This window comes from Pogonomyrmex barbatus, unplaced genomic scaffold, assembly GCF_055798465.1.
Source record: "Pogonomyrmex barbatus isolate J1 unplaced genomic scaffold, ASM5579846v1 scaffold4, whole genome shotgun sequence".
Taxonomy (NCBI): Eukaryota; Metazoa; Arthropoda; class Insecta; order Hymenoptera; family Formicidae; genus Pogonomyrmex; species Pogonomyrmex barbatus.
In genome coordinates this window covers 4,121,436-4,137,912 of record NW_028297138.1, presented here as the reverse complement: position 1 = coordinate 4,137,912, position 16,477 = coordinate 4,121,436, and the positions used below count along the sequence as shown (strand labels likewise).

The 16,477-nt window shown below is 33.2% G+C and overlaps 1 protein-coding gene and 2 long non-coding RNA genes across 4 annotated transcripts in view; 2 read left to right on the top strand and 1 right to left on the bottom strand.

The window, feature by feature from the left end:
- The window catches only part of LOC148935694 (uncharacterized), a 175,958-nt gene extending 160,542 nt beyond the window's left edge, over positions 1 to 15,416 (top strand). Inside the window, exon 3 of the long non-coding RNA XR_016140116.1 lies at positions 15,105 to 15,416. This is a non-coding gene — a long non-coding RNA (uncharacterized LOC148935694). The remainder of the gene's footprint in view (positions 1 to 15,104) is intronic.
- Positions 10,558 to 15,040, bottom strand: LOC148935695 (uncharacterized). Its single transcript, XR_016140118.1, has 3 exons — positions 12,751 to 15,040; positions 11,447 to 11,886; positions 10,558 to 11,048 (listed from the first exon to the last, which is right to left on the bottom strand). It is a non-coding gene; the product is annotated as an uncharacterized LOC148935695 (long non-coding RNA).
- A 270-nt stretch (positions 15,417 to 15,686) lies between the features above and the next one.
- Positions 15,687 to 16,477, top strand: part of LOC105423461 (extracellular serine/threonine protein CG31145) — a 450,620-nt gene continuing 449,829 nt past the window's right edge. For both annotated transcript variants that reach the window (XM_089080651.1, XM_089080649.1), the window contains exon 1: positions 15,687 to 16,464. The gene's annotated coding sequence lies outside the window, so the exon portion shown is untranslated. The remainder of the gene's footprint in view (positions 16,465 to 16,477) is intronic.

Below are 16,477 nucleotides of genomic sequence, written 5' to 3'. Positions count from 1 at the left end.
AGTTATTTTCATTGTTCCCTTGTTTAATCAATATCCTCAATCTGTTCTTTTTATGTCTGATATTATTCTATCTATAATAATGCTGAAGAGGAGCAGATTGAGTGAATCTCCCTGTCTGACTTCTATTGAATTTGATACCTCTCCACTCAAGTTGTTATTTACTAATATGTGCGTATTTTTAGTATGCGTATGTTTAGTTCTTTGATTATGGACTATATCTTCTGGAATGTTCTCTTCTTTAAGTGCGCTTATCACATTTTTCAGTCTGATCCTGTCGTATGCTTTGATCAAATTAATGAAGCACATAAATGCTGGCTTGTTAATTATTAACTATGACTCCTGTCCGCCATACTTGAGTAATTTGTCAACTATTTTATCTGGTGATTTTTTCGTTTTTTGATCTTTTTTTCCACCAACCGTATGTCTATTACGGTTGATTTTTCTTGTGGTCGTGAGGTCTATTCTGTCGCGCTTTGCGTTTCATGATACAGGTTTCGGAAATATTGTATCTAAGTGGTACTGCTGATTGCTCGTGATTCACTCGTGATTGCTGTGTACATTCACTTATTTCTTGTCATATTAGTACTCCTCATATAATTTTTCAGTTTTCATATAAGCTCTTCTCCATATCTCGTGCAAAGTTTACCCAGTATTCCATTTTCTTAGTCTAGCATTAATTTTGTTTCTGACTCTTCTAAACTCGTCATATTCTCGTGCTGATCTGTTGCTAAAACATTGTAGATAAGCCTTTTTTTTTGCTCTTTATCATTTCTTTTATTTCCGTTATGAACTATAGTGTTTTGATCTTCAGTATATTCTTATTTACCTTCCTCTTCTCTTAGACTCCTTTCGTTATCTTCATTATGTTGTTTTTTTTCCAACATATTTCAATGTCGTCTTCCAGTCGCATTTCGTTGTCCTTAATTTCCTGCTGTAGTTGTCTTGAATATACAGGTCTCTTATGTTCTCCTCTTTCGTTAATTCAATGTTAATTTTTTCCACGTATTTTTTTTTGAGTTTTCTTCTTTTGCTGTTTCACTAGTCAAACTTTGCATAGTATCAACCCGATCGATTCTATGTTTGCTGACGTTAAGGTCCTTACGTCCAAAATTTGGATGGGTATATTGCTCTGTTCGATATTACGTAGGCAATTGAGGCCATTCAACCTCTAGAATTGGACCAAGTAGTTTTATACTGGAGTTTATGGTTAAAGTAGAATTGTCTGAAAGGTTTTGAGTCTTAACATGAAGACGGCATTACTCATCAAAACCATTCTGATATTACAATCGTACATGCTTTGAATGATATCTGTGAAAAATGTAGCCATTTTGGACGTTCAGTTATTGTTTGACAGTTATTCGTATCAGTCGATCAGTGTTTTTATAAAAATAGAAAAAATTGAATATCATGCGATGATTAAATTCTTATATTTGAAAGGTAATACGCCTTATGAGCTTATTATGAAAACGATCAACAACAGATTGAAGCACCTCTTTTATAAAAAAAAAAAGATCACAATGTCACCGACAATGTCAGTTAACTAGAGAAAAACCTATTTCGTATACCCTATGTTAGTGACATCTCAGAGAAATTCCGGTCGGTGGCGAAAAGACATGATATAAAAGTAGCCTTCACACTGAACACTTTACAAAAATTCATAATCACGGGCAAAGATAAACTAGACCATCTATCTCATTGAGATGTGATCTACAAAATTAATTGTGAGACTAGTTATGTGGGTCAAACAAAAAGACAACTCAAGACGAGACTCTACGAACACAGAACAGATGTCAACAAAAAAAACGAGTCTCCATCTGTTATTTCCATGCACCGCATCTCTGAGAACCACATTTTCGATTGGGACAACGTAAAAATTTTGGATAATGAGTCTTGCCTTATGAAAAGACTTGTGTCTGAAATGCACATCAAAAAACAAGAACAAAGCTTAAACAAACAGAGCAACTAAATTACTCCCTGAGATGTATCATTCTATTCTTAACTCCCTCTCTTATTCATAATTGCCTCCTTTCGATATTTTCCCTTTCATTCCTACCCTTACTCTATTCCTCCTCCCTCCTTGGTTCCTGTCTTCTCTCCCTTTTTTTACTCCTTTCTTAATTAATTATCTTGGATCTCGGTTCACATGTTCTATTCCGCACTCTTAAGAGAAACTTGTAACCTCTTTAACATTACCAATAACTGTTTCAACCTGTATTCCTACTTGACCAGGTATAATCACTCTTTACTTCAAGCCTCATATTTTACAATTTACACGAATTTTACAATTTACATTTTAAAATTTACACAGAATTTACTCACATTGTCTTTAACGTATTTCAATAATTATACACGTTTTTTTATAATTGGACATACATTAGTTTTTTAACGGCTTGATTATTATTCTATCTCTTGCTTAGATTCTTTCCCACATCCTTAAATTTTAACCTTAGACATTATTTTTTTTATATTATCCAGATTCTTTTATTACTGGTCATACCTAGTCAAGATATACAATATTCAAATGGAGTGCATCTCGGAACTCTGCTACAACGATTAGAACTATGACTTTTGCATTAATTAGATAACAGTAAGACGCTCAACATTTTAATTTCGTTGGGTGAATAAACCCGTCGTTTTTTTAAAACACTGAAGAAGATCGCATTAAAGGTCGAAATGTATGTTTATTATTTGTTAGATTATTATTTAAAGTTATTGTATAGTTTGGTAATTTCAAATATATCGTTAGCCTCCGTTATCTGGCTTGACTCATATAATCCAATTATTTATTTATCGATTTATTATCTTTTTATTATCTTTCGAGCCTCTAATCTTCGAGCATAACTAATTATTAAAATAAATATTTTAAATTTTATTTTAATAAAAAATTTCATTAATTTTATATTTTTAAAATTAAATGTTTATCAATACTTTTGTTACGTCCGTGTTCTGAACGAAAGATAATATCTCTCGTCAGGAGGAGGAGAACTCGGGTGGACGCACGGAACCTCTCCTTTTTTCGCGGAACGACGTCGTGATGCCGATCCGCGAGTCGAACGCGCGTTAAGGGGGCAGGGATCGGGTCAGCGTCGGCGACGTTATTACCCTTGCCTGCGCCCGCGCTATCGGTGGTCCGTTTTAGGTCAGAGAACCGAATCTCTTTGACCAGGGATGGACCTAGTGCGATCCTCAGGGAGCCGGGAACGGCGCGGGGTCAAGTTTAGGAGAGAAAAAAAAGTTTAGACCGAATTTTGATCAATTAATTTAATAATAAATAATAAAAACGAGTTACAATTTTCTGTTCGTGTACATAAAAAAAAAAGGTTGAGGTATTGGTTACAAAGAGAAGTCTTATACATAAAAAATATATAAAAAAAATAACGCGGGCAAGGAAAATCTGGACTTATATTCCTAATTGTTCTAATTGGGGCAAAAAATTGGTGATCGCGAGCATGTCTATCGGGGATCGGGTTGCAGGTGTGGGGGAGGATTAGGATGCGCGGTGCGGAATGCCTTGATTGGGACGAGGTAGGGAAGAGGATCACGGGAAATATACATAGGGACGGTATCGGTTATTTCGTGTCTGGAGATTTGGTCCCAAAATTGCTTGTCGGGTTTAAATTTTCGTGGGATGAAGAAGGTGCCAGGAGGTGGATGGGCGGGAGAGCGAGGAAATTGACGGACGAGGTAAAAAAACTTCTCCACGTCGAAATTTTCCGGAGTACATTGGCTTTCGAATTCGGCCGCGGAGCGGAGGGCGGAGGCGTATTGATGGAGCGAGATGTTGGCTAGTCCCGGCTCTACTTCTATTAATCGCTCCGCAAGTTCTTCGGCGTGGCAGGTTTCGCGACGAATCCGCTTATTCGCTTTCTCTCGACGGTGTCGCAATGCCCGTTTCGTTCGTCCGTTCCGAATGGCATTTGTTTGGTTCACTATATAAATGAGAGTCAGATAAGAGAGAAATTGAGGAATCGAAATAAGGCAGCTTCACCGAATCAATCGGCGGCTTGCCAGGTTAGAAGGTTGTGGAATAGAATATTGTGAAATCGGGGAAGGCAGCTTCACCGAGTTAATCGGCGGCTTGCCCGGTTGGAATGTTGTGGAATCGGAGGAGGCAGCTTCACCGAGTTAATCGGCGGCTTGCCAATTTGGAATGTTGGAGTTTTTTAACGAGATACATAAATAAATGAGAGGTCGCAAACCAAACTGCCAGTTACCGCGGGGGAAAAATGATAAACTTGGACTTACTTTTGTTGCAGCGGCCGCGGGTGATGGTCGAGGAATGCAATTGCCCAGGCTGGATCGTTGAATTGCTCGAAAAAATAATAAAGTCGCGCACAGATTCTAACTGTAGTAATTTCGACCACGAATGTCGCGATGAAGCAGGAAGAAGAGAGCGATCCGCGGTTTTTAAAGGGGGGTGGGAATATCTGAGGGCGTGATGGATTTCCGTGTTGGCTTGTCAAATGATAGTTTAGGAAAATTGTGGATATAGAGGAAGGAGGGGAGCGGTGTTTTGTGAATTGTGGTTGTGTTTGCATTTCCAGATTTCCCAGCGAATGATAGAATTAGTTTTTAGATAGATAGGATTATTAATAAAAATTCTCCCGCTAGTTCACACTCTCAATCGCTCATTGATGTGCCAGCCAACGGCCACTAATCAGTTCTTCTTGACTGGTGCTTTTTGTGTTTCCCCACCAATGTGGGGAGTGTCATCCCCGAACGATCCAACGCGTTTCCTATCCGTTAGGGATTTGCTTTTGTAAATATTAATTTTTATTGGTGAGTCATAAACCTGTCGGCGCCGACGAGCCGGTTTACCAAGTGTTTTTTTTTGATAGTGAGACATATCTCGAGAGAAAGATTGTTTATTTAGAGTTTTTTTTTTGATTGATCGGGTTGATTTTTGTTTGATCGTTCGAAGTGCTCCGTTTATGGATTAGCAGCCGTTAAATTTTTCCTTCCCGAAAGAGAAGAATTCGTGAAGTCCCCCGGACGTAACACTTTAAATATAAAAATAAAATAATTTTTTAAGATTTATAATTTTGTATCCTCTTTTATACTTTTATTTTTACATATTTTTTAATTAATAAATTGGTATTTTACAATTAAAATAAAAAATTTCTTATCAGCAACAAGTTTCTAACTTATATACGTAACCTATATACATGATTCAAATTTACTTACTAGTGAGTGCTGGAGTCATCGCTGTCCCTATACTTGTCCAAGTGAGAGACTTATCTTGATATTTGCTGTAGCCCTTGTTTTTTTTAACGTACAGTTGTGTATTGGAGTACACGAGATGTATGAATGTACGGATATATATCGTACGTTCTTCTGATACATTATTCCCTATTTCATTACTTTCATCTATTTTATTATAATAATCTTCCTTCATGTTTTCAAATTGTTTAAACTCATTTAATTAACTCGTTAAAGAGATAAGTTAACGATAACAAAGCGACTCAAACAAAACAGCTGGCGTAATGTGAGCACAGGCGTTGGAAATAAAATTAATTTATTTCCCTTACGCTGTTGCGCCGCTACGACCAGAAACTCTCTTGCGCCTGCGCTTACGCTTTTACGACGTCTTACGCCTTGTCGTGTAGACGAGTCTTAACGCATAATGCATTACGCATAGGAAAATGAAATTAGAATCTTTTATTTTCATTTTCGGGGGTAGAAATAGAAGACTATGATTGATTTATTTTCTTATGCGTTATGAAGTGGGTGCTGCGGCCCTAAGTCCGGCAACCCGTAGTCTGATACGGCCTTAATACTGCTTATATACTTGTGTTCACAATGCTAGAAATCGATCCGAGATCTCGGATGGAAAAAGAATTGACCAATCACATTAGTTAATTGGAATTATTCAAACGTAATTGATCTAATCTCTTTCCACCCGAGATCTCGGATCGATTTCTAGCATTGAAAACACATGGATACAAGGTCATAAGCAAATAAAGCAAACTAAACTTAGTCAATAAATCTTTTATTATGCATTTTGTGTATAATGGGCCTTATAACTAAACCTTTTTTCATAATTTCAAACGATAATGCAACAGTAGTGTCCTCTATTTGGGAATTCCTCATAATTTCATAAGCTTTTGTATAGGGAATTTAGTAATCTGTATAGTTTATAACAAAAAATGGCGGGCAATACGAAAGTGATGAAAGCGACAGGCCGTCTTAGTTTATTATAACCTGTGAAAATTAAAAAATTAAATAAAAAAACTTAGAAAATAAAAATTAGAAAACATCAAATAATAAAAATAATAATAAAATAAAAAGAGAGGTATAAAAAGTTAAAAAATAATAATAAAAAACTTAAAAATAAAATATAATAATTACTATAATTAATATAATTAATTGAATTAATTTCAAATTAAAAGACTTTAGCAACTAAAATCCTGCTTGCCGAAGAAATGCTATGTTTCGCGTTAAGTAATTTGTTAGTTAACACGTACTCGGCCTATATCTATGTATTGTTAAAAATAAAAATTTAATTTAAAAAAATCTAAAACTAAATTAAAGAATCTTAATTAAAAAGAAATTTAAAAGAGTTAAAAAAATTTAAAAACTTGGAAATCAAAAACAATAATTACAAATAATAAAAAGCAAAACAACTGTAAATAAAAAAGCTGAAAATAAAAAAGTTGAAAATTAAAACAAAGTGATTAAATAAAAAAACGAATACTTAAAAACAAATAATTTAATTATAAATTTAATAATAATTAAAAAATGTATAAAAACTTAAAAGAAAAAAGCAAATATTAAAAAAATACTTAAAAAAAGTTAATTTAAAAAAAACATACTCCCGACTTCTGCCTAGTTGGGTAAGTAAGCTAGATCTAATACAGATTGTATAACATAGTTGTAAAATACTTTTTTATATAATAATAGTAAAATTAGTTGATATAAAGATGTTCAAAGAATCTAAAATAGAAACTTTAAAATTTAAAATTAAATAAAATTTAAATAAAACTTGAAAATTTAAACTTGAAGACCTGAAAAATAAAAATTAAAAAAAAATATTGAATAAAAAAATAAATTTAAGAAGATTAGAATGTAAGAAAGTTACTAAGAAGTCCCTAGGACAACCGGTGGATGGCGCCACGAGTGCTGTTCAGTGACCAAAAAGAGCGCCTCTCAATCGAACACGACACGAGTGATACTAGGAAAGGACCAATCAGACAAGGGCTGATGCAATCTTTGTTAGTTTTGAAATCATCGAATGTGCTCCGATGTGCGGAGCAGCGAGCGACGGAGACTCTCTCCCTAGTCGGCGAATGAGACAGACGTGTCATCCGCGAGAGTTCAAGTCGTATAGTCGAAATCATTGTAGTGAATATAGTCGAGATATCGTTACAGGCGATATCTGTTTAATCGTTGTATTACGGGTAGACTCAGTGAAAATATAGATAAACCGCATTATATTAAAGTTGTTGAAAAGTTATTGTGCCTGCTCCATTATCCAACACGTGTCGGTCACCTCTCTCAGTGCGTGTATTAAACCATAGACAATAATTATAAAAACGGACATTAATTCCTAAAGTAAGCGGACAAACGGTTACTTTATTTAAATTCAAAAAGTACAAGAATCTTACAAGAAATCAATATAAAAGCAAAATTAAAAAAAGATTAAAAAACAAAAGAAAATAATTAAAAAACTTGAAAATTTGAAAAATAAAAAAATAATTAAATAAAAAACATAAATTTAAAAAGATTAGTCAATTTAAAAGCAAAATTACATTACAATTATATTTAAAAAAGATTAAAGAAATAGAAGAATATAAAATAACAATTAAATAAAAAAATTAATTAAAAAAGATTAGAAATTCATTTAAATATAAAATCACTTTAAAATAAAGTGAATTATATTAAACACAGGTTATAAAAACAATTAAATAAAAAATGTTTTTTTTAAAAAAAAAGTTTCCCCACTGCTGCTAAAAGTTTAACAAATTAAAACATAAAATAAAAGAATTAAAATTATTAAAAAATTAAAAATGAAAAGGATAGGTTTAAGAGAATTAAAGTTAATGAAATTAAAAAAAATTAAAATTGAAAATAAAATTCAAAAATTACAAATTTAAGTTAAAAGACATTGAAATGCAAAATAAAAAGGTTTAAGGCCAGTCCTATAATTTGTTGAAAAAAGTTTAAATTAAAACCCACATAGAACAAAATTCTCCAGTAGATGTCCATTAGACGTCAGTCATGGATATTCGGAACATCCATTAGACTTCTAGTAGACGTCCAGAAGAAATTCACAGTTCCGCTTCGTGGAAGTCTATGAGACCTCTATTAGACGTCTTCCATAGACTGTTAGATGTTAGATGGATTGCTAATAAAGGGTCCATGGAGTCTCGGTAAACAACCCACACGGAACAAAAATCTCTAATAGATATCCATTAGAGATCCATCATGGAGATTTGTAACTTCCATTAGATGTCTATGAATCCTCCAGAAGATTTCTACAGAAAAAGTTAATAAAAAGAATTTTTTATGAGGCTGAACAAAAATATTTCTTTGAAAGAATGAAGCGCAAATACATACGTAACGTGCAATGGAACTAATGAAATCTTTTTTTATCTTGTAAATGTCAGTAATGTTACGTCTGGGGGACTTTACGAATTCTTCTCTTTCGGAGAAAGATAACGACTGCTAATCGGGAAACGAAGTGCCTCGAATGATCTGAGAAGGGTCTTAAACAAATATACAAAAATTCCTCTCGAGACACGTTTCGCTCAAAAAAATAATTCTTTGTGAAAGATAGCTTTGTCGGCGCCGAAAGATTTATAACATACTAATAAAATTCGAAATATTAACAAAATCAAATTCTTGACGGATGAGAAACGCGTCAGATCATTCGAGGGCGACATTCCCCAAACTGGTGGGGAAACTAAGAAAACGCCAATCAAGAAAAAGCGATTAGCGGTCGTTGGCGGGCACACCAATGAATAATTGAAGGTGTGGAATGGCGGATGGAATTTTCACTAACTAATTCCGTCATTCGCTAGAAAATCCGGATATAAAAACAACCACGATCCACAGAACACTGTTCCCCTCCTTCCTCTATACTCGCAATTTTTCTAAACTATCATTCGACAGTCAACGCGGAAATTCATCACGCGCTCAGATATTCCCACCCTTCCGGAACCCTTTATAAACCGCGATTTGGAGCGAATCGCTCTCTCTTCTCTTTGCTCCACACCAAGGACGGGACTATTCAAGCTATTACCGAAAAATTTCTAGTTAGAATCTGTGCGCGAATTTCATTTTTTCGTGTGATTCGCGATCCAGCCAAGGCATCACAGCTCTCGTCTGCGCCCCGCCACAGCAAAAGTAAGTCCATCCTTATCGTTCTTTTCCGCGGTTGACTGGCTGTTTGGTTCGCGATTTTGACTTAATTGTTTCTTTAAATCACTTCAATATTCCAAATTGGCAAGCCGCCGATTGACTCGATGAAACTGCCTCTCTCGATTCCAAATTGGCAAGCCGCCGATTGACTCGGTGAAGCTGCCCAACCACGATTCAATTCTTTCACCTCTCTCAACTCTCTCACTCACTCTCTCTCTTTTAAATTTATCATAGTGAACCAAACGAAAGCCATCTCGAACAAGCAAACGAAGTGGGCATTGCACCGTCGGGAGAAGCTAAATGGATTCGTCGCGAACCGAACACGCCGAAGAACTCGCGGAGCGGTTAATCGAGATAGAACCGAGACATCTCTTTGCAAGAATATGCCACTGCCCTCCGCTCCGTAACTGAATTTGAACAGCGATGCACTCCAGAGAATTTCGACGTGGAGAAGTTCTATCATCTCGTCCGCCAATTCCTTCGCTCTCCCACTCATCCACCACCGGAAACCTTTTACATAAAGAGAAAATTTAAGTCCGACAACCAGTTTTGGGAGCAAATCTCAAAACATCAACTCCACGATACTATCCCGATGTATATTTCCCGCGAGGATATATATATATATATATATGTATCATTGTATTGTTGACGTGTTAGTCTAAATACGTTATTTGCGATAAATATTATCACATGCCTTGATAGTCGAAGGGATAAGATGCCTGCCCAGTAAGCAGAAGATCCAGGTTCGACTGGCTGAGGAGGTATTTTTTCGCAAAATAATTACGAATTTTCATAACTGGTTCGTGGTCTGGCCCCGTCATGACGCACACCCTCCCTTCTTATTTGGGATATATATATATATCCTCTTCCCTATCTCGTCCCCGTGAAAGCTTTCCGCAGCGCTCATCCTAATCCTCCGCCACACCTTCAACCCGATCCCATCGACATGCTCGCAACTTTTTGCCCCAATTAGAGCAATTGGGAATGTAGAGAGACCGGATTTTTAATTATAAGTTTTATAAACGAAAGTTTAAATCGGATTTTCAATTATATAAATTTTTTGTAAATAAGAGGTTGTATCGGATTTTCAATTATACACACACAAAGTTTTGTGTATGAACTTTTTGTAAACAATAATTTTCCATATTCAAATGTAGAAAGCGGATGTTCAATTATATAAAGTTTGTGTATGAAAGTTTGTAAACAATAATTATCCATATTCAAAGGTACACTCTAACATTTGTGCTACTTCGTACGAATGAGTTAAGATGTTGTATCCTTTTTTTATTATTAAATCGTAATTAACTTGAATTGCGTTTTTATTTATTTATTTAAAGAAAAATCTTGACCCCGAACTATTCACGGCTCCCTGAAGATTGCATGAGATCCATCCCTGATTAAAGAGATTCGGTTCTTTGTCCTAAAACGGATCACCGACCACGCTAACGCAGGTAAGGGTTATAGCGTCATCGACGTTGCTCTTGTGCTCTTAGGGTGCGTTCGATTCGCGGATCGACCTCGCGACATCAATCCGGGAGAGCAACAACAGTTATGTGCGTCCACCCGAGTTCCCCCCTTCTGACCAACTTCTCCTCTCGAACCTCGGACGTAACAGTAACGTCACATAATTTTTCCGAGAATCACCCATCCTTGTAGTATATACAGTCGAGCTTCACATACGTGATCGGCTGAAATCAGATATTAGAACAATAGTATAATTAAACTTAGAATTTTGATGTAAAAATATGACAGATCTTCGATCAGTAAATGTTATCACATTGTCATAAGATTCAAATAGTCTTCAAATGTCAATGTCCTGATAGCGTGAGTAATTTTTGTAGATAATTTAATTATATACATAAAGGAAAATTATATGTTATATGTTATATATGAAGATTATATGTTATATGGATTTTTAATATCATGTTCCATGTGAGTAGTGTTTATAAATTTACGTATATATTCTATTTACTCATTTATAATGAACGTCCACGGTGGAAGATAGGAAGGGAAGGTGTGCGTCACGATGGGGCCCGATCACGAACCAGTCGTGAAAACTCGTAATTATTTTGCGAAAAAATATTACCTCAGTCAGGAATCGAACTTAGATCTCTTGCTTACCGGGCAGGCATCTTATCCCTTCGACTACCGAGACATGTGATGATATTTATCGTAAACAAATAACGTGTTTAGAATAACACGTCAACAATACAATGATATGCATATATACATATGTATATTATGTATATACATATGTATATTACAATATACATATGTATATTACAATATACATATATACATGTATTCTCTCGAATCCCCACGACCGGTGAGACCACCGCGGAAGTTCGCTGGATGGCTAATGGACGTCCACGGTGGAATCCTAGAGCACCGTCCACCGTGGAAGTTCCCTGGACCTCTAATGAACTTCCATCTAACCTCAATCTAACTTCCATCATGGAGATAGATGTTCGATGGAAGTTTAATGGAACCGTGGAGGTTCAATGGACGTCCACTGGAGGTTATGTTCTATGTAGGAAGAAATTAGAAACAATAAAATAAAAAAGCACAAAATAAAAAAAGACAGGTTTAAAAAGTGTAAAATAAAATAAAAGTAACATAAAAATGAAGAAAATCATAAAATAAAAAGAATAAGTTTAAAAAGTGTAAATTAAAATAATAAAAATATTTATAATTAGATAAAAAATTTTAAACATTTATAATAAATAAATAACATTTTATTTAAATAATATAAAAATCTTATTTACATAATTAATTAATACAATAAGTAATAAAAAGATAATTTTAAAGAAAATTCAAATAAAAGACAGAATAAAAGAAATTGAATATGTTATATAAATTTAAGAACCTTAGAAAGTTTAAAATTACTTTAATTATTTTATTAAATACTATATATACTTAATATAACTTATAACAATTAATGAATCTAAAATTAGTAATAATGAAAATTTAATGTATTTAACATTTCAAAGGGCGGTCGGGAAACGACCACGCTACATATAGGCACAGTAAATATATGGCTCGTATTTAAAACGCTATTTATAACAAAATGTTAGCATGTAATTATCTCTAGAGATTCTCTAATATGTGTGCGTGCGTGCTTGCGTGCGTGCGCGCACATATTTGTATTTGTGTAATTTATATATAATTTATATTAATGACATTGCAAATAGAAAATATGACAAAGAAAAAAATAATGTTTAACTTTTTAATTTCAAATCTTTTATATAAATGATATACATATTAAGATTGAGTACTAGATACTATTTGAATTTAATAAGATTGTGACATAACACTTGGGTTTAAATAAAAAAATTCTTAAGTGGAAAGATATGTACTTAGATTCTATTTCTATATTATTTCTATACTCACAACGAGAGTAAATAGGATAGAGAACGAGCGAGATAGTATACTGGCTCTTTTTCTACGCGTTCGATTGGCAGTCGACGATGTCATTATGTTTCGCGGCGAGTTTGACAATTGCTGATAGTTCGTTTCGGAGTGTAAGTGATGTTTATGCGCCGTAATCTGTTATCTTGTAGGTAAGTTCTAACAATAAGAAGCAATATGAGTACTGTCATTTTGAATGCATGTATTTTTTGTATTGTACTTTTACGTATGTACACACGGAAAAAACACTTTTACTGGCAAATTTAAAAAATTTGCTAGATATAGATCTGAAAACGATTTTATTGGGCCTTCAAAATTATTATATACGATATTATATACGATATTCAAATTGGTTGTTCAAAGATCAAACATTTTTGAAGTATTATCATATTTAAGTGTTCTCCAAATTAATTTTGATAAGCCAACAAAATTATTGTCAGATCTGTATCTGATCAAATTTTTATATTTGCTACCAAAGGTGTTCTTTTCGTCTATGTTTGTGCTTTTCAATTTTTAATATTTTTCCTAAATTTATTTAAAATTTGTTGAAGTATTTCAAGATGTTACTTTACAATTTTTTTCAGAATATCCTGAAAATGTATAATATATGTAATCTTAATATAATATGTAATCTTAAATCTAATCTTTTTTTATATTTTTATTAACAATTTCATTGAAAATATAATTCAGTTTTATTAATAATTATTAAATATATTTTTTTGATATATGTTTTAAATAAATCATAAAAATAACAATTATTAAATATATTCTTTTGATATATTAAACAAATATATCATAATATGGTCAAGAGTTGCACATAAATCTGTACAGATCATAATATCTGAACACTTCTAGCTTTGATTTCTGGAAAGAAGCACAAATGCGTAAAAGAATATCATAACAATATCATAAGATAGTATTTATATTGTTTCTTAGAACTTACCTGCAAAATAACAGATTATGGCGCACAAACATCAGTCACTTACACTTTAAAACAAATTATCACTAACTGTCAAACTCGCCACGAAACTCAACGATATCGTTGATCGCCAATCAGACGCACGGAGAAAGAGCAACAGGCATACTATCTCGCTCACTCTTTCGTTTTCTACCTTCTTACTTTTGTTATGCATATTTATTAATAATATTAAGTCAATCAGAATCATGACATAACGAGCGGACACTATAGTTAGAGATACATTAATCAATTTTACACGAAATATATTGTACTCTTCCCATCAATGATTCGCTAGATCCTACAGTGATTCTGATTATCAGTCTGATGATCCTGAAATCGATGAAATTAATAATAATAAATATACGCATCGAAAGGAACTTATTGGTAGTAATCTAGAAATATTTAAAAGTGCATAAATTATGATTGTAAGTAATTGTACGAGAAAAATACTCAACCAATTACTTAGCATAATTTATAATTCGGAGCATAACATGCTACAAAATATATGTTTATATAGATATAAAATCGATACGAATAAATAATATAATGATGAAGATGTAATATAATTTATGCATTTTTTTCTAAATTAGAAAAATAGAGAAGAAAGATGGAACAAATAAAAAGAATTAGTGTGTTTATTAGATATATTACTAATGTGTCCGTTTCGATGCACGCATATTTATTACATTATCAGTTATCGACCCTGCGGATAAATCAGGCCGATAAGTCAGGGTCATTGCAGGACCTAATGAATATTATTTTGCTAGATTGCTATAGTGACCCTGATCCTATAGTGACCATTATCAGTCTGATGATCCGTTGAATCGATAAGATTAATAATGACATCTCGCGACAAAAATTGCAACCGTACAAAGGCGACGACGATAATGACAATGACGGTTCTTAAAGTAAAAATTTTCAAATTGGACTTTGCCTAGCAATATCTCCGCTCGTAGGGCATGTAGCAGAAAAATAAAAATACTTTTATTATTCAAGTTGAACTCAAGCTATCGATCAAGCTTACTTAATCGGTTCAGTCGTTATTAAGATCCAATAATTTCGGATGCTCGCATCTTGTCGACTCGCGTAAAGTCACACGGTAGTGATCTCGATTGACTTGACACCCGAGACACTACCGTGTCTCCTAATTCTTGTATTTGAGTGTGTATGTACATATATAGGTGTATACACAATATTTGTTTGTTATGATGAAAAGAATTATTTTGTGTAAGTTTACGCTCGTGTGTGTGTGTGTGTGTGTGTGTGTGTGTGTGTGTGTGTGTGTGTGTGTGTGTGTGTGTGTGTGTGTGAGCGCGCGCGCGATATATAAATTTATATATAATTCTTTATTTAATAGTATTATATTTTTTTGTTTCAGACGATCTATGGAGAGATTACAGGATGTCACAGTACCACATATCTTTCTTAAGATTCAGTTAATTTTTTATTTGAGTGATATATTATTGAGTGATATATTATTTTCGTATGTTTTCGCGCGTAATTAAGGTATAGTGAAAGTGCCTCGAGTGATCCGTTCCAGAATCTGTGTGTGCAAAATCCTCGTCGCCGAATTATTATAGGGATCTTTCTTTTGAGGGAGATGTTTCGAAAGTAGACTACAGCAATACGATAGCATTTGTCGACCTCCTATACATAGATAGCGCATACGATTACGGAAAGTCGGACGAAAGATTTAAATCGAAATTGAAATTAAAAGCTATCAAATGTAAATGATAATTAACTCACAACAGATCATGTTGCAAAATTTGGGAGAATTTCCTGAAAATGGTATTAAGAGAAAATATCGATAGATGCAATAAATTATTGAAGACTGTCAGGAAGAACAATTGTTACTGTAGAAAAATGCTCATCGAAATTATAGTTTACAGAAATAAGAAAAACATTCAGAAAGATTCTTTGTTATTGAGAAAGAATATTTTAGAAAAGCATTATTGAACGGTAAGCAGAATTTAATGTTGAATACGAAAAAAGATATAAGAAGAAGTTTTTAAAAGAAGATATTAAGAAATCTAAGAAGATATTAAGAAATTTAAAGAAGAATATTTAAAGGAAAGCAATCGCCAAAATCCAATATTAGTGGGAAACATATGGGAATATTTATGATTGTTAAAGAGAGAGTTGAGATAATTCATTAAGGAAATATTATTAGTCAAAACACATAATCAAGAGGATTTAATATTGTAACATTAATGAAAAGTCATAATAGTTCTTTATTGAAGACAGACGGGACCAATAAAAATGCTAATAATAGTCTTCCGTGGCCAAAATAGAATGCTGAAGAATATTGTTAGCGAAGACGGATTTTGAAAAATATTTGACACAAGAAAATATTGAAAAGGATTTATTATTATTAAAAATGAATATTGAGAAGAATATAATTGACATCTTTCATTGACAACAAAAAATATTGGAGAAATTAAATTTTTCTTGAAGAAGTTTGTTTAATATCCATTTCGATATCTATTACTGACAAGTAATTCTAAAGAAAGATACACACATTTGATGAACAAAAATGTTCATAATAATTTGCTATTAACGATAAAGTTTAAATGATCTATTAATGTAATTGATCGAAAAAGATCTTATATTTAGTAAAAAAAGATTTTGAGAAAGTTTCACAATTGACAATCAGAAGTTCCTTGTTATCACAAGAAAAAGACATTCTTAATAAAACAATTACATTTAACAGAAAGGATTATTTAAATGAATCTATATTGGTAAGAAATCTTA